This window comes from Ahaetulla prasina, chromosome 7 (genome assembly GCF_028640845.1).
Source record: "Ahaetulla prasina isolate Xishuangbanna chromosome 7, ASM2864084v1, whole genome shotgun sequence".
Taxonomy (NCBI): domain Eukaryota; kingdom Metazoa; phylum Chordata; class Lepidosauria; order Squamata; family Colubridae; genus Ahaetulla; species Ahaetulla prasina.
In genome coordinates, this window is record NC_080545.1 from 69,383,966 (window position 1) to 69,402,565 (window position 18,600).

General features: G+C 40.5%; 1 protein-coding gene across 3 annotated transcripts in view; it reads left to right on the plus strand.

Annotated features, from left to right (window-relative positions):
* Positions 1-9,337: 9,337 nt before the first annotated feature.
* Positions 9,338-18,600, plus strand: part of ELFN2 (extracellular leucine rich repeat and fibronectin type III domain containing 2) — a 208,846-nt gene continuing 199,583 nt past the window's right edge. The window contains exon 1 of one of the 3 annotated variants that reach the window (XM_058191291.1): positions 9,338-9,845. The gene's annotated coding sequence lies outside the window, so the exon portion shown is untranslated. Of the gene's footprint in view, positions 9,846-9,888; positions 10,022-18,600 lie in introns of those variants that run through there. The other 2 variants (XM_058191290.1, XM_058191292.1) reach the window with 2 other exon arrangements.

The window sequence follows — 18,600 nt, forward strand, 5'->3', positions numbered from 1 at the left end:
AAGTGGCAGCAGAAGTGGGCTGGCAAGGTAAGGCAAGTGTGGGGGTGTGCGAGGCCTGGTTGCAACTGTCCAAAGGTAAGCAGCTCCATCCCCCCATCCCCACCCCATTTTACCCGTGCACCTCACCCCACACCATGTAATCAGGTGCAACAGAGTGGGCAAGTCTTAACTGGGGCTTATTTTGGGGGTAGGGCTTGTATTGGGCACACAGGTGCAGCAGCTGTTAAAAAAGCCAACACAGTTCTGGGCTGCATAAACAGAGGGATAGAATCAAGATCACGTGAAGTGTTAGTGCCACTTTATAATGCCTTGGTAAGGCCACACTTGGAATATTGCATCCAGTTTTGGTCGCCACGATGTAAAAAAGATGTTGAGACTCTAGAAAGAGTGCAGAGAAGAGCAACAAAGATGATTAGGGGACTGGAGGATAAAACATATGAAGAACGGTTGCAGGAACTGGGTATGTCTAGTTTAACAAAAAGAAGGACTAGGGGAGACATGATAGCTGTGTTCCAATATCTTAGGGGCTGCCACAAAGAAGAGGGAGTCAGGCTGTTCACCAAAGCACCTGAGGGTAGAACAAGAAGCAATGGGTGGAAACTGGTCAAAGAAAGAAGCAACTTAGAACTAAGGAGAAATTTCCTGACAGTTAGAACAATTAATAAGTGGAACGACTTGCCTTCAGAAGTTGTGAATGCTCCAACACTGGAAATTTTTAAGAAAATGTTGGATAACCATCTGACTGAGATGGTGTAGGGTTTCCTGCCTGGGCAGGGGGTTGGACTAGAAGGCCTCCAAGGTCCCTTCCAACTCTGATGTTATGTTATGTTATGTTAGGTAAAAATCAAGTTAGGTCTTATTTTTTGGATAGGTCTTATTTTTGGGAAACACAGCACCTAAAGAAAGTCAAGATTTGACTTTAACAAGAAATTATAGGCTGATATAATTATTGTATACAATGTATTTGTACAACATACAAATTGTTTATAATCATTTTAGCTGATAGACTGAAAATAAATTTGCAACCTTTTATTCATGAGAATCAATGCTGGCTTTTATCTAAGACCGTTCAAACAAAGCTAGAAAATTCTAAATTCAAATACATACATTGAGTCAGAAGATTTTAAAGATTGATATACAACTGAAACCAGAGGTATTTCTTTTTGAATCGATGGACAAGCAGTTGGAAAAGTCATGGAACTTCATTTTTGGAGATGATCTCTACAGTGAGATTATTGTATGCCCAAGACGGGAAAGTTCAGCACTACCCACAATGGAAGAACAGTTGGTGAAGATGACAGAACCTGCTAAATTGACTTCTCTGATTAGAAGAAAAAACAATATGTTAATTGTACCTTATGAATGTTTTGCAGAAAACAGAAAAAAATATATGAATGATTAATGCTTTTGATGATTAGAAATATTACAGAAAGGAAAAAGATATGTAACTTCACAGAAAGAATTATTAATTTATAAATACTTATAACTGCTCTGAAAAAGCTACTTCTTTTATCTATTTTTCTTTTGAATTTTTCTTTTTCCATTTTTCCCTTTCTTGTACTTTTTAAGATTTTTCTTTGATTTCTTTCTTCTTCTCTCTTTTCTCATTTTAGTATTAGTTTTATCTTTTCTTATATTTTAAAAGATATTTAAAATTCTTTAATAAAATTAAAGAAACAAAATAGTTTGCATTAACATGACTTTTATGGCTTTATATCATTATATATTATATTTAAGAATATGATCAGATTGAGTTTATTCAAACAATCAAATCTTTAAAGGAAAAGCAGCATGTTCACAGTAGGTGGCAGCAGGTGGCCAGTTTTATCTGGGCTTGGAAGTTGAGCAGAGCCAGGCTCAGTTTTTGGATAGGAGACTACCAGGCAATTTCAAGTCTATAGAGGAGAGTAGGAAGGTGAATAATACATGCCTAAAATGACGACAACCTCTTTTTGTATGCTACTTCTTGATTTAACAACCATTTGTTTAGTCACTGTTCATAATTATAATGGCACTGAAAAAACTGATTTACAACTGGACCTCACACTTGTAACCATTGAAGCATCCCTATAGTAATGTGTCAAAATTCCTGTGCTTGGCAACCAGCATGAAGTTAGATGGTTGCAGGGTCCTAAGGTTGTGTGATCACCATTTGCAATCTTGCCAGCTGGGATCTGATGAGAAAAGTCAATGAGGGAAGCTGGATTTGCTTAAGAACTTCATGATTCACTTAAAAACCCTGGCAAAAAATCATCATAAATTAGACAACTTGCTTAACAACTGCCATGCTTAGCAATGTATATTCTGGTCCCAACAGTAGTCATAATTAAGGCTACCTGCATCGTTTCCATGAATGACTTTTGACTCAAGGAAGACTTTACTTTTATTCCAATTGCAAATTTGGGGTGAGGTTGGTGACACTAGTGTTTCAATATACTGAATTAATTAAACAATTAAATTAAAAAAAATTGGGATATTAGATCATAGACATAGCCTTTCGTCATTTTGGTCAGTCTATCAAAGGAAAAAAAAGATAGTTTGATTGTTTTTTTTAGAATTGGCACTTACAATTGCTCACATTTTAAGAGAAAAGAAAGGTTCACACGATAACTACTTTTGTTTCTACTGTTCACTAAGGTCCACAAATAACAAATTGGAGACTCAAAAGACTTCTTTTTAACTCATAAAAATATCTCAATTTACCTTTGGAAAGCATTAATCCAAATAGCATCCTAGCAATTCACAATAGCAACCTTTGATCCAGTCATGTTCTATTCATAATGAACGGAACGCGCTAGAATTTTATATGGATGAATGATAAATTGTGTATAAGTCAGTGGTGGGTTTCAAAATTTTTTTACTACCAGTTCTCTGGATGTGGCTTGGTGAGCGTGGCATAGCTTTTTTTTTATAAAAAGTTTTTTATTTTGAACACCTTAAAACACAAGAACAAACAACCAACATTTATATACATATCACTGTTTCTTATCAGCTATTCAAAGCGGTCCTTTCTTATTATTTATACATATTTTAATTCTATCTTATTCTACTTTTATATTATCTATCTTCCTTTATTTCATCTACATTCATCTACATTTTCTTTATTTCATCTACATACAGATTTTACCCTGTTGTTCAATTTTCATTATCTTTCCTATTTTCTAACCATCCATACCATCTACACCAGACCTTATAATATTCTGTATACTCTTTTTCTTTGATTTCTTTTGTGAGTTTATCCATCTCTGCACATTCTATGATTTTCTTAATTAAATCTTCTTCTGTTGGTGGGTTCTCCTTCTTCCAATTTTGCACGTAAGCTATATGTGCTGCTGGTAATATGTGTAGTATTAAGTATTGTGCATCATTTGTATAGTTTTCTGTTGGAATCCCTAATAAGAATTGTTCTGGCTCTCCCTTTATTGATCCCTGTATTATCTCTTCTAACCACTTTTTGATTTTGGCCCAGAATTGTTTTGCCACTGGGCAGGTCCACCAGAGATGAAAATATGTTCCATAGTTACTCTTATATTTCCAACACTTTGGTGAGTTACTAGGGAACATCTTTGCTATTCTGGCTGGTGGAAGATGCCATCTGTGAAACATCTTCATCTGGTTTTCCTTGTATGCTGTCGATATTGTCAATTTCATGTTTGTTCTCCACATCTTTTCCCACTTTTTTAGTTCTATTGTATGATTAGTTTCTTACCCATTTAATCATAATATTTTTCACTATTTCCTCTTCCATTTTATACCGTAACAGGAAATGATATGTTTTACTAATTAATTTTTGGTCCTTCCCATATATTATTTTATTCAATTCATTTTGCTCCAATTGTATCTGATTAGTCTTTGTATCTTCTATATATTTTGATCTAATTTGGAAGTACAACCACCATTCAACTTCCCTATTCTAATCCTGTTCCAATTCTTGTTTTATTTTTAATTTTCCCAATTCATTTGTTATATCCCTGGGTGTGGCATAGCTTGGTGGGCGTGGCAGGGAAAGGATATTGCAAAATCTCCATTCCCTCCCCATTCTAGGGGAAGGTTAGTGCAAAATCCCCATTTCCTCCCGATCAGCTGGGACTCGGGAGGCAGAGAATAATAATAATAATAATAATAATAATAATAATAATAATAATAATAATAATAATAATAATAATAATAATAATAATAATAATAATAATAATAATTTAATTTGTATACCGCCCTTCTCCCGAAGGACTCAGGCGGTTTACAGCCAGGTAAAAATAGCATACATAAATATAATACAACAAAAACAGAATTAAAAAACTTATTCAAATTGGCTGATAATTAATATAAAATACATAACAATCTAAAACCCCATTAAAATCCAACTAAAACCCATTTTACGCCAGTCCCGCACGGAAGAATAAATAGATCTTCAGCTCGCGGCGGAAGGTCCGGAGGTCAGGAAGTTGACGAAGTCCTGGGGGAAGCTCATTCCAGAGGGCAGGTGCCCCCACAGAGAAGGCTCTCGCCCTGGGGGCCGCCAGCTGACATTATTTGGCCGATGGCACCCTGAGGAGGCCCTCTCTATGGGAGCGCACCAGTCGGTGGGAGGCATGTGGTAGCAGAAGATGGTCCCGTAAGAATAGATGGGGGCAGGGCCAGTCAGATGTGGTATTTATTGGTTCTCCGAACTACTCAAAATTTCTGCTATCGGTTCTCTGAACTACTCAAAATTTCTGCTACCGGTTCTCCAGAACTGGTCAGAACCTGTTGGAACCCACCTCTGGTATAAGTGAACAAAAATTAAAGCAGCCCAGATCTAGATATATTTTCTTAGAAAAGTGTCTCATCAAAAAAAAAGAAATTTGCCTCTTATTAAATATATTTGAGCATGTAGCCATGCAACCTAATATGATGAATGTTCAGTCAGATATAAAACCCAATGCTCTTCTAACAAATCTTTGATTATGGCAGTTTCATTCTGCACACCATGTGTCTTTTAGGCATGGTAAAAATGTCTAGACAATAAATGTAGTTGGTAAATGGAATTTATTAAGTCAGTGTAATCTCCTGAGTGGGATGAAACTTGCTAGCAATGTCTATCATAAAGAAAAAAAAAACATCTTGGATGTGACTACTTACTTGTATGTGTAGGAAGTTGATAGATATTATAGAGATCTTAATGTAAGGCTTTTGGGCTTTCTATTCTATACTGAGGTGATCTTAAAAACAGTGTCATGCTTCATTGGCTGAGAATACACATCACACTAAATATTAAACCATACAATAGACTTTTTGGTCTTGATTTAGTATATAGTGTGATTCATGCCCATTCAACAAAATAATACTTAAGAAATTCAATAATTAAGGAATAGGACATATACCCACAATTTGAGATCAGAAGTGTCATGAAATTTTCACAAAATTGCTTATATGAGCCTGGAAAAGAAATGGGAAACAGAAAAAAGGTACCACCATAGTAGTTGCTGAATATCTCTCTCCAGTTGTTTGTATCTAGGGAAGTTGATAAACGGAGGTGTTGAGGCAGCAGTGAAGCTGCTTTCTACAAGTAAGTTATATATATGTATGCTGGAAAGGCTTGGCTTATTTCTTTGGAAAGACTGGATGTATGGGGCATATATGTGATGGGCTAGTGTTTTACAGTTGAGGAGGTTTCATATACATACATACATACCATGGTTCCCTGAAAATAAGACCTCCTGGATAATAAGATCTCCCCTGAAAATAAATCCTCCTCAAAAATATTTAACTGCATGCGCAGCCGGTCCCCGCCATTTCCTCTGGTGAGGGTTAGGGAGACAGAACTGGAAATCAGTTAAGACTGCAAGAGGAGCCCTGTCTTGCTCCACACCCCCCAAAATAATAAGACCTCCTTGAAAATAAGGCCAAGCGCTTGTTTCGGGGTATTAAAAATATAAGAAAGGGTCTTATTTTTGGGGAGACACGTACACACACACACAAACATATTCAGAGGGTCATGTACAAGGAGGAAAAACAGATTTTTCTCATCAAATCTTAGGTCAGAGCTACAAATTCTTCTAACAGCCCTTCCTCTCTATATATGAAGGAGGAAAAATGTTAACTGGATGTGAACATGTTTTAGTTTTTCTCCACATTTTATGGAGTGATGCAACGTAAAGATGTGAATTAAATTAAATCCTATTGATTTTTATCACCAAAATGTTAGTAAATTGTCATCTTCTTAAAGAACAGAAGATATATGTCCACAAAATCAACTGCAGGGCCATATATTTTACAGGTTCATCTGGAGGTGTCTGTAATGGAGAATAAAAAAGTCAAGATGGCATCTATGACTGAATGATTGGAACCCCACATGGTCCCAGCAGCCATCTTGATTATTTCGACCTTCCCTGTGAAACTGCTACACGCAGCTTTACCCACCGGGAGCAATCAATGATAAAGTGAGTCCATAAATATCAAATTGCTCTGCCTGCCACAGCTCTGTGAAAGGCACAGTGTCCCCATTTGTTTCCTCAGAGAAAACAAGTCACAAGCCTGACTGCTGGGCCGATCCATTTTTTTTAAAACAATGGAAATTTACTGTGAAAGTATTTCTGGAAAAATATGGGTTTTTTAAAATAAACCTTCCAAAAATATAAATTTTCTATTTGAATTAAAGTCATCCAGAATTGAGCTGGACCCCTTATGACCATATGCAAACAAGATTACAAATTTCTTGGCAACAGTATGTGAAATGGGTTTGCCCTTGTAGTTTTGGGTTTTTTTTTGACTACCCAGTCTAGGTATGATTAATGGTACTTGCAGGCATAGGGGATAAGAGGGAATACACAGTGTACAATCAAATGCAGACATATATAACTTCATAGTCATGTTCCAAGAAAAGGGGTTTAAATAAAATAAAATAACCAATGTCATAAAACTGTTCTATTATTTCTTGATGACCGAGTGGCAGTCTGGAATCCTGAGTATTATATCCAGCAACATCTGGAAGGCTACGTGGTCCACTACTGTTAGGCTGGGCTGCCTCTAAATATGTAGTTTTGTGCATAAAAGAGAAAGACTAGATGTGCAAGAGAAGGCAGAAGCAACGTATTTCCTGACTTGTATATGTATAATAGAGTTATGAATAGTTTTAATGGTTTCTGTATTTTTTTTAGTTGTTCCACATTTAAATTTATCAGAACTGATGTTTTATGGTATGTTATGTGATAGTCCTCTAGTGACTGTTTATATTTTTGATGGTGGTGGTACCGACACTGGAATTCCCTCCCCCAGTAAGTATAATTGATTATTTTTGTGTGTGCTTTAACAAATAATTTAAAGTGCATTTTGATTCTCTACCTTTCCCTCCATAGAAGCCATGCTTGATTTGCTGCTAGATTGCTCATGCCTTGTATTTTTTTTCAATGTAGAGTGCATTGCTTGTTCATTATTTTAAATAGCTTTATGATAGCATTTTATTTTGGGTTTTTAAAAAATTCCTGGCTGTGATAATTATTTATTGAGTGTACTGTTAACTGCTGGGGGCCGGCCTGTAGGTTGGGAATGCACAGTATATAAAATGAACAGAAGAAAGCGTATTTGAGAAGCCAATAGGCAGATTTCAATGCTTTGGGTTCTACCACAATTAGATTGTACCACATTCTGAAATTATTTTAATAATCCCTTATTTCCATGGAATCCAGGGAATGGTAGTTTTGAGATAGACATAAAGTTCCACCAGATCATTTTCTGCTCTCTTTAAGATATCCCTTATCCAGATAATTTTTTGATAAGAGGAACTGTAGTAAAATACTAGCATGTTTAGAAAGATCTAGGTAACTAATTTTCGAATAGCTGTTCTCTGAGATTATGTCAGAACAAGTTAAGAATGATGTAGATTAGAATTGCTACATTGTTGTCCCCATAACATCTGGATGCTTTATAACACCCAAACCCATGTTTTGTAACATCATATTTCAAAAGTGCAGCTTCCCTATGCCTATATTTCATGCCAGAGTGTTTTTAATGTACTTGCTGTATAACTATTGTGCCTGCTGTATAACTATTACTGATAGACATCTGCTAGGAAAATGTTAATGAAGTAACAAGTAAGTAGTTTTTGGCAGCAGCTGGAATGTTTGAGCTTTGATGTACCTTCCCAATTGTTTTTGATTATGTGATGGATGTCTCTTAGCAGCTGTTTTGCAATTGATATAGGCATGTGTCTGACTTATATGTAGTCTTTGGTCTTGTTGTATAGAAAGTACTCTTTTTTTCTATCGATGCATTTATGTAGCTTTGGGAGATGTTTCCCACTTAGGGATCTCTATGCTCATCTTTACAAGATTCCTACTCACTGCCCATGGCCTACAGTCATTAATGATGCTTCCTGCAGGGATGTGTATTCAGCTGGTGAGAGTTGTTGTAAAGAATGTTGGTACCTAGCAGTTGGAGAAGCCTATATAAAAAAGATTTCTCATCACCTGTTGCTCATGTGTAAGATTATTTTCAGAGGATGTCAAAGCCTATCGCCTTCACATCCCCACATTTACCTATGTTTAGATCAGAGGGAGTTAAACAGCTTTTATAGGTATGTATCTGTAGGGCTGCAGGCAAGATACAGCTATTTCTTTGGCAGCTATTTTCTTTCTCTAATGGATGGAAGGTTTCACAGCTGTGATCTAGGATGTCAGTACCATAACTGTGGCTTGCACAGGCATGTGCTTTGGCTATACAGGAGGGAGCTACTCAGCAGCTGTCCTGCAAACTGCTACTTAGTGACCATGTGGGGCATGCAATGCACAAAGCCTTTGGGGTGGTGTGTGCGTGTGTGTGTGTGTGGTAACTGATCCTGAGCACTGATATGCTCACAGGAAAGATGGTTTCCTGGCAGCTCCTGCTGGTGGACAGCGTAGGCATAAGGTTACATGAAGTCACCGGGTTAATTTTCCAGTTGCTGCATTAACATCTGGAAAATTGCTCTCTCTTCTCCCTGCACACCTCTCTCCAAGCTTCTTCCCAGCTGTTGTGAGGGACGCGGGTCGGCGCCGGCAGCTGGTCTCGGCCGCGTGCACACCCATTGGGGACTTTCCAGGCAGCTGCTACCTCTCGCGCGCCTAGGTTTTGGGTGGGCAAATGGAGAAAAGGAGAGCGGATAGGAGGGGGGGGGGGGACGGCGAGAAATACCTGCAAATGCGACTTCTGGCGCGCCCTGCCTTCCCCCCCTATCTCTTCTTCCTCCTCCTCGCTTCCCATCCCACGCTGCCGATCTCGGAGCTTCGGCGCTGCCATTCCTTGCAGCCGGGCACATGGATCACACTAACCAGCTGTTGCGTGTGCACGCAGGCGTGCGGCTGTTTCCCAGCCCCTGTTAAAGTGTGTGCGTGTGTGTGTATATGTGTGTGGAGGCGTCTTTCGCGAAAAGGGAGCGTGGAGATCCCGAATCGGGCCCTACGACCCCACCTGGAAAGGCGGGGAGGCGCCCGGCGTCGTCCCTTCGACCTGCCACCGCCTGGCCTCCGGGATCACTCTCCAGGCACGTCCCGCCCGCCTGCTCTTTATCCATTCCCAGTGACGCGGCTGCGGTAGCGACGGCGGCAAAGCCCGGCTTCTTCCGCCGGTTTATCTCCAGCACCAGCGCCGCAATCTCTGCTGCTGGCTCCCCCCCTCTACTCCAAACCCGGTCGGGGCTTCCCCGCGGTGAAATCTCCGTTGCCGCGTGGTGGAATCGTACTTTAAGGCGACCGACGGCTTTCATTCCTCCCCGGGTTGGTGGGCGCATAAACCGAAGACTGGCACCATTTCAGAGAAGAAGGGTGTGTGTGTGTGTGTGCGTGTGCGCGCGCCTTACACACACACACACAAATACACGCACGCACGCAGAGGTACGCAGGCGCGCGCACACAGCGTGTTTCTCTCCCGTTTCGAGTCCTCCCCTCGGCGAACGGCAGGAATTTGAATGAAGAGTGGTCCTCCTCCTCTTCCTCTTCCTCCTCCTCCTCGATCTCTCGTTGGGATGCCAAGCCTGAACTTGGGGGCAGCGTCGCTTGCGGAGAAGCAGGTAGGCGGCCGGGGTCCCTCGAAGCGGGGTCTGGGCGCAAGGCTGCAAATGCAGCTGATCCCAACTCGCGTCGCCGTGTGCGTGTTGCCTTTTGTAAAAGCTCGGGGAGTGGGCGGGCGGGCGGGGTGGGTGAGAAGGGTGGGGGGTATGGAGGGAAAAAAAAAAAGATCGACGCTTCTCCCTCCTCCTTGCCTGTCCCCTGCCCTAATCCCCTCCTTGGCTGCCTGGAAATGCCGGGGAGGAAGAAAATAGGCGATGTAGGCGGAAGGTCCGGGGGGCGCCATCCAAGCGAGGGAAGAATCGGGCTTGCAGAAGGGAGAAAGGGGAGGACGAGGAGGAGGAAGAGGAGGAAGGCGAGATTTGCCGGGATGCGGGCAAGCTGCGCGATTTCCTTGCTTTCTCAGGCATGGAGTTCCGGATGGATCTTCAAGCCTGCTGGGCGCAGCTCCCTTTGGCTCGCTTTCTTATCCCGGTCTCTGCAAGAGCATTAGCAGCAGGAGGGGAGGAGTAGCTTTTCAATTTTTTTTCTCTATTTAATTTGCAAGCACGGTTGTGGCGGCGGCAACAGGAGGAGGAGGAGGAGGAGGAGGAGGAGGAAGCGAAGCGAAGCGAAGCCCATCCCCGCAGCCTCCTGCCTCCGCTTCTGTGTCATCCCAGGAAACTTTGGCAGGAGCGCTTTGCGGAGCCCGCGAAGGCTGATCTTGGGCTTTTTTTGTGGGGTGGGGGCGGAGGATCGATGCATCTCCCGGTGCCCCGGGTTGGGGAAACCTTGGGCGGCTTGGCTGCGTGCAGGAGAATGCCCTTCTTGCCTACCGGCTTCTATACCCAAATTAAATGTAAATGAAACGCTGATGCCTCGTTTGCACACTGAATACAACCGGCTTTTTCTACAGGAGCATCACAGTGGAGTCCTGCACAAGAGCATGCAAGTTTAGAGGGAATTGACCCTGCATGATGTCTGGTTGTGGTGGTGTGTGTGAGAGAGAACAGGTGGATCTGTCCATTTTGTATTTCAGCAGCAGCAGCAGCAGCAGCTCCTCAAAGCACAAAGCTTCTCAAGGAGAACCCAAAGAACTGGATGGAGGGAAGAAGCCACACAGCCCTCCATCCATTCCACATTAGTGGAAATAGTGTAGCAGTTGACTGTTGAGTACTGTTGTGGTGGTACACACCTCTCTAGGTTGCCGTGGATATGTGTGCACACAAGACATATATGTATATACATTGATTTTCATCATGGATGGCCAGGAGCAAAGCATGGAGGATTCAAGCCATCCATCTCAGGAGCTGTGATTGCTGTCTGTTGTATTTAGGAGCCCAGGTGTATGGTCCAGGAAATCCTATAATCCTGTAATAAATCTATATTTAATCTTTTACCCAGTAAGTTTTGAGGATCTGTGGATTTGAGCAGAGAGAAGTGTCAGTGCAGATTAAGAGGCACACACAAGTGTGTTTCATTTTATACATTGACTTCAGATCTATCTGCAATGGGTTACATTAGCCAAAACATTTGATCTACGCTAGCTAGAAGACAATAGCCATGGGGGCAAAGTCCCCTATTTGCCCCAGGTATCATGATATCATCTTTCAGCACTTGGGCTAAATGGTTTTGCAAGGCACGGCCCCTCCTGGCAAGTCTAGGAAAAGTGCAGCTTGACAACAGTGCTAATATTTTTAAGCTAGCCTTATTTGCATGCAGCATGCATTTTTAAACAAGAGCTATCCTGGTCTTTCCATGCCCTACTCAAGTCACCTAGCAGGAAAACCAGATGATGAAACCGAAGGAGACAGAGGTTGTGATGGGGTATATGATAGTATCTGAGAAAAGGAAGGAAGAACAAGACTGCAGAATTCTTCTGCCCTGGTTCGCTTGAAGGGCAGCAGTGACTGGAAAAGGGGCCTTATGTGTTGTTGATTTTTAGGATTGTGGGAAATACTTTTTTTCTTTTGGAATAATTATTCTGTAGGTCTCCCCCAGCGCCCCTCAAGTGATGCCCTCTGTATTGCTATACCGTTTCTAGAATCGCCCAAGTATTGCCCCTGCTGTTTGGAAATTATGGAATTTATAGCACACTATACCAGATAACATAAAACCAGTCAGTGGCTGTTATCAATTTCCAGTCAATGGGATTGTTTCGTAATGTATAAGTGGTTTGTTTTGTGGAATGTTTGAAGTTTGGTCAACATTGTGATTTAAATGCTGATAATTCCAGAAAAAGTCCTCAAACTCAAGGATTTGATGATATGTGATGATCATCACCTAAGGATAAATGCAAGAACATTTTCATAGGTCTGTAAAGTGAGGATTTATTTTTATTTATAGATTTACTTTTGGGCATTCACAACCTGTTTATCAGCATGAAGTATAATATTGATGTTTATCAACATTTGGATAGTCTTCATTTTTTCTGGTATTAGCTGTGTGACATTCATCTCAATTGTAACATTTTAAATGTCTCTCTTCTCTCAGAAATGTTTGCTTTTAAATAAGTACACTTACTTACTTTTTTAATAAAGTTGCAATCTTATGGAAAACTCTCAAATTGGATCAGCTGAGAGGCAAAGACATTTGTTTATTTATTATATTTATAAAGCTGCCCCATTTGCTAACACGATTCTGAGCAGTTTACAAAATTAAACATCCAGAAAATCATACCCCAAAATAACTGCAAAAAACATTAAAATAATACAACTATTAAATTCATAGTCAACAGGAGAGAGCACCATTCATTTTCCTAAAAGTACAATCACTTTTGGTTTTCCACCAGATTCATAGGATTATCAGATGACAAAGCTATATCTTCAGACATTTCTAGAAGGCCAACAAGGTCAGTGCCAACAAAGAGATAGTGGAGCCTTCCTTTTGAAAACAGGTTGATCATTACCACATTGTGCAATCCCCAGGGGCCAAATATATAGGGCAGCCTCTCTCTGTCTCAGGCATCTTATATGTCCAGCATGCTGGCTGAAAAATTCTGGGAGATGCAGTCCACTCAACTTAAAGTTGCCATGGGCACTTAAGGCATGATTGGCAGGGATATAAGTGAGGGCCTTCTCCCAGATGCTTCTCTGCTACAATATGAATTCCTCTTCAAAAAAGTCTGGACTGGCTCAATTCATGTTGCCTTTCTCCCAACAGACACAGTTTTTATTCAGAGAGGAATTTGGCTTTATGTAGATTTGCCCACTCAAATAGTCTTAATTTACAACACATTCCCCTTTCATGGATTACTGCCTTGTCATGGCGAAGGGGCTCTTCTTCATATTTGTTTTATATTTCATTATAATTCTGTATTTTAGAGTTAATTGCTTTAAACCTTATTAGGAATGGAAGGGTAGGACATACATAAAGTAATCTGTGATTTTAGCAATAATTTTCCTCATGATATCTCCATGGTGTAAGAGAAGGAAGGAAGGAAGGAAGGAAGGAAAGGAAGGAAGGAAGGAAGGAAGGAAGGAAGGAAGGATGGATTAGAATTTGATGTTTTCTCTTCTAAGCCCTGCCTTGGGAAGCCCTGCTACATTATATTTACTTCCAAACTTTTTTCTTCGAACAACTCCACCCCCCCACACATTAACTGTTGCTACAGAATGCAAGCATTTTGCAGAAGATTTTTGGATAATTTCTAAACAAATTCTCTACCACGGTTCCTCAGCTGTGATAACTTTAAGAACTGTGGAGTTTAATTTCCATTCCATAGTGGCTGGGGAATTCTGGGAGTTGAAGTCCACCCATCTTAAAGTTATCAGGGTGGAAAAATCTAGCATCTGGGTAGGACTGTTGCTAAAACACCTTATCCTTGCTAGCTGCTGGTTTTCTAGTACTCGGTAAGATACACTGCTGCATCCGGCCTAGGATCTTTGTAACTTGGTCCTGAGGACTACCATGCAACTACTAGGCTATACTTTCTCTTTCTGGACCCAGGAAACAATCATATTAGTATAAATTGTGCTATCTGGAATGCTGTTGCGTTGTGTTGTGCTGCTGTCTGTACAGTTGTAACACTGTTAGGAAAAGAGATTGGTGCCTGATAAAGAAACTCTTGTTCTGAGTAAGTGTACACCAATAGGTAAACATTCTTTTGAAAATGCAACATATAAACCAGTTCGTTCAAAGTTCAACATATAAACCAACATATAATTAAACTTCAGTCCAAGGATCTGGACTCACTTGTAGCCCAGCATAGCCAGCATAGAGACTAGATGGGAAGGGTTGATCCCTCAAAAGACATGTCCCAAAGGTGCTTTTTCAAGAGGCAACTGGACTTTCTGGTTTTTCTTTGAAGAAGTTTTGTTCCTCATCCAAGAAACTTTTTCTCATCCAGGAAGCTGCTTCTTTGCTTCTGAGAAGTGAAACATCTTCAAAGGAAAACCAGAAGGTCCAGTTGCCTCTTGAAAAAGCACCTTTGGGACAACCATGACCTGGATGACTTGAGAATCTCCATAAACACTCAGAAGACATGCTGAACCAACTAGAGATTAGCTCTTTGTCAATCTATACTACACTGCCCTAAGGCTCCTCCTAAATTTGCCCTAGATTGTTTACATGAAAAATTTTGGGATAAGAAGGAAGACACTCCTTGTATACCAGAACACAACTGACTACAAACTGTCTGAGGAACAGGCTGGTGATAAAATTGATATTATATTATGACATTTTTTTCTACAAAGATATGATGGGCGATCTTCATGCTATGACAAATGGAATATATGGATGAACACTGTGGAAAAGTGTAAACATTTTGAAAACTCTCAACAAATCTTAAATTAAGTCATTATGAGATATTAAAATTGGGTGTCCCTGGAGCACTGCTGCTTCTTGCAGTCATTATTGCCATACTGAAGCCTCACCAGAAAGTATTTTCTTGAGAGTTGCTTCAAACCAGGAGTTTGCTCTGATTAACACTAGTTGAATCTCTTGTTGTGTCAGCACATCTGGAGGGTGCCAGGTTGGGAAAGTTAACCAGACACACTCAGTCATCTAAATTGATACCAAGTATGTCTTTTAAAGAAATGCATCTCCCACTTTCATGAAATTCTTTCTACATTTTTTTAGAAAGACAGTTTCATTGTCAAAATAATATTAGTTGATGGTTCTCTATGTTCAATACAAAGAAACGATTGAGTTTCTTGTGATGTATGTGCATTGCCAGAAAGTAGCATTTTATTATCTAGAAATGGTTTCTAACTACAAGCTGAAGTGCTATAGAGAAAAGGTTACCTTCATATTACAAAGCACTGACTTGCTACCCAGATGCAAGAAAAACAACAAAAAAGCTTGCAATGATTTAAAAACTATACATTTATTATGATATACCGTATATACTCGAATATAAGCCGATCCGAGTATAAGCCGAGGTCCCCAATTTTACCCCAAAAACTGGGGTAAACTGGGGACTCGAGTATAAGCCGAGGGTGGGAAATGAGGCACCTACCGGTTGGGGAAACCCCCCCTCCCTCAGCTGAGAAGGCTGGCGGCTCCCCCGCCCCGCCCTCTCACTGCACCGGCAGGGCTTCAGTCCGGTAAAATGTGAAAAAAAGAAAAAAAAAAAACCTCGAGTATAAGCCGTATATACTCGAGTATAAGCCGAGGGGCTTAAAAAAAAAAAAACTCGAGTATAAGCCGTATAGACCCGAGTATAAGCCGAGGGGACGTTTTTCAGCACAAAAAATGTGCTGAAAAACTCGGCTTATACTCGAGTATATACGGTAAATGTTGATGAATTACAGGCCGTAAGAACTTGGTTCTATCAGCACTGAACTTGGTTAAATGCTAAATAGACGTTCGTTCCTTATCAAATACATATGATATCAAAAGAAGAAGGAAGGAAGGAAGGAAGAAAGAAAGAAAAAAAGAAAAAAAGGGAAGAGGTATAAGAAAAGAAGAGAGAGAGAGAGCAAGGATTGGGTTAACCAATGGATAAAAGCAAGTTGATCTCTTAGCTGCCATACAGGTTCTCCTTGGAAACAAGGATCCTGACAGACTCTTGGATTCAATAGAAGAGAATATACAGTATATAGTTCAGGGTTGAGCTGTGAAGTCTTCGGCGCTCTCTGAGCCTGGTTGTTTGCTTGCAGACATTTACCTAGTCAGGTAATGAAATGTCTCCAAGCAAACAATCAAGCTCAGAGAGCACCAAGGACGCTATGACTCTTAAGATTATTTACAGATAGAATTTCACATCAAAATGCATTGGACAGCTCTCCGGTATTTCCTTAGATGCGTGCATAGATTTGTGTGTGAGAAGAAAAAGTATGAAACTAATGTTGGAGAATAATTGAAATAGTCATCCTTAACCCCCCTTCTATGATCCCATTTAACATTCCATGTAGGAGACAGGGCAGTTATGCAAAAAAAGTATTCCTAAAAGCCCCTTGGCTTTCTGGCTGGCACCAAAAACCAGGGTGGTGCTTTCTGTTTAATAACCCCAAGACAATGATGAAATGAAATGAATATTCTTTTATTGATGGCTTGAAATGGGGTTTTCTGTGATTCCTTTTCAGTTTTTAAAATTAATTTCATTTGCAATGACCTTGAAGGGGAAATATTGCAATGGTTACATCTGTGGTGCTTTCCGCCTCTCCTGAGACTTGTAATTACTGAACAGGGATAAACAAACATACCGAATGTGAAGTGCTTCTGTGGGCAGACTGATCAATTTATGTTTGAGTTCAAGAAAGAATAGTTCGGTTCTTTGGTTTTTCTGGATTTTCAGTCCTGTAACTTTTCTATGAATAAAATAAAATGCTGGAAACCTATTTTGCATGAATACTGTGACGGAGAACAAAATAAAAATGTGAATTATTCTGCACATTAAAAATCCTTCATGAAGAAATGCCCTTCTCCTCAACAGGCAGTGGGTTAAGCTTCAACGAATGGCTCTACTCATTGGAGGATTTAAGCCGGCAATATTTTTTTTTCCAGGAGACACTTATTCTTGATTCAAGGCTGAAAGTCAGCACTGAAATCTATAGTTAACAATTATCTGAGGCTTATTCCCCTGGCTATCATGCTCTATGGCAGTTTTAGGGAAAATCTGGGCCAGTTTCCCACGATCCTGTCTGACTTTGAGATCTCAACCCTGTTGCGGCATGGAAAATTAGGACTGTGCTGTATAGTGGCAAGAGCATTGGACTAGAATGAGAGAGGGGTCAAAATCTGCATTCAACCATGAATATTACTTGGTGATTTAGGGCCAGTCAAACTAACTTTTCCTCATAGTCTGTTCTGAGGTTAAAATGGGAGAGACAAATAATAAGGATGTTGCCTTAGTTCTTGGAGGAAAGGGATATTATAAATGCCACAAACCAATAAATGAATGTGCATGATTTGATCTATTACTGCAAACACTTCAAAACTGATATTGCAGATTTTTATGACTGCCTCAGCCACAGTTGATGTGATACCGTATTCCCCCTTCTCCAGTAGCTATTTGCATTCTGCCAGAGGCAGAGGCGTTTGTATGAACAGGGCATGATTTGACTGTCAACATCAGGACATATGTAATGATTTGCTGGTCTGAGATGAAGGACAATCTAATGGTTCATAGGAATTACCTCCCTTGATGCTATCTTCAGAATACTATGCACAAAGGAAAGCAGATTAGAGTAGATAACTTTTGGTAGTAGCTCTGAGACATAAGAATGCAAAAGGCTCCTAAATAGAATTGCCTGGTCATTTGATATACAGGGGAAATGTCAGGGTTTCAATGTGAGCAATGCTAAATGACATTCATTACCACCTCCAATTCCCACTGATTTTAGCCCAAATACTGTATGTATGTATGTATGTATGTATTTATTTATTTTATTTTATTTTATTTGTCACAACAATATATATAAGCATCACACAAAAAGATTATATAGTATATAAACATATATATGAGGAAATATAAGGAGGTATAAGCATATATATATATAAGAAGAAAAAAGAAAAACAATAGGACAGGAACGGTAGGCACGTTTGTGCTCTTATGCACGCCCCTTATGGTCCTCTTAGGAATGGGATGAGGTCAATATTAGAAAGTTTTTGGTTAAAGCTTTTGGGATTATGGGAAGAGACCACAGAGTCAGGTAAAGTGTTCGAAACACTGAAGATTCTGACCCGGCGTAGGTCTCAACCGGCTCCCTGGTTTTCCGAGGAGCTGAGGGAGATGAAACGCCGGAAAAGATGCCTAGAGAGTGTCTGGAGGGCCAGCCGTTCTGAAGCTGACCGAACACTAGTTAGGTCTCATATTCAGACCTACCTAGTGGCTCTGAGGGACGCCAAGCGGGCCTATGTCTCTATCCTCATTGCGTCGGCAGATAACTGCCCGGCCTCCCTGTTTAGGGTGACTCGCTCTCTCCTTCATCAGGAAGTGTGCGATGATCCTTACAGGGTTGTGCTGAGGACTTTAGTAAGTATCTGTACGATAAAATCGCTCAGCTCCGGTTTGGACCAAAATTGGGTAGTCTCAGGCAAAGTGACGGAGGCGAGTCTTGTTGAGTCCATTTGGGAGGACTTTGATCCTGTGGCTCCCGAGGACATGGACAGGTTGCTGGGGCGGCTGAATGCCACCACATGTTTATTGGACCCGTGT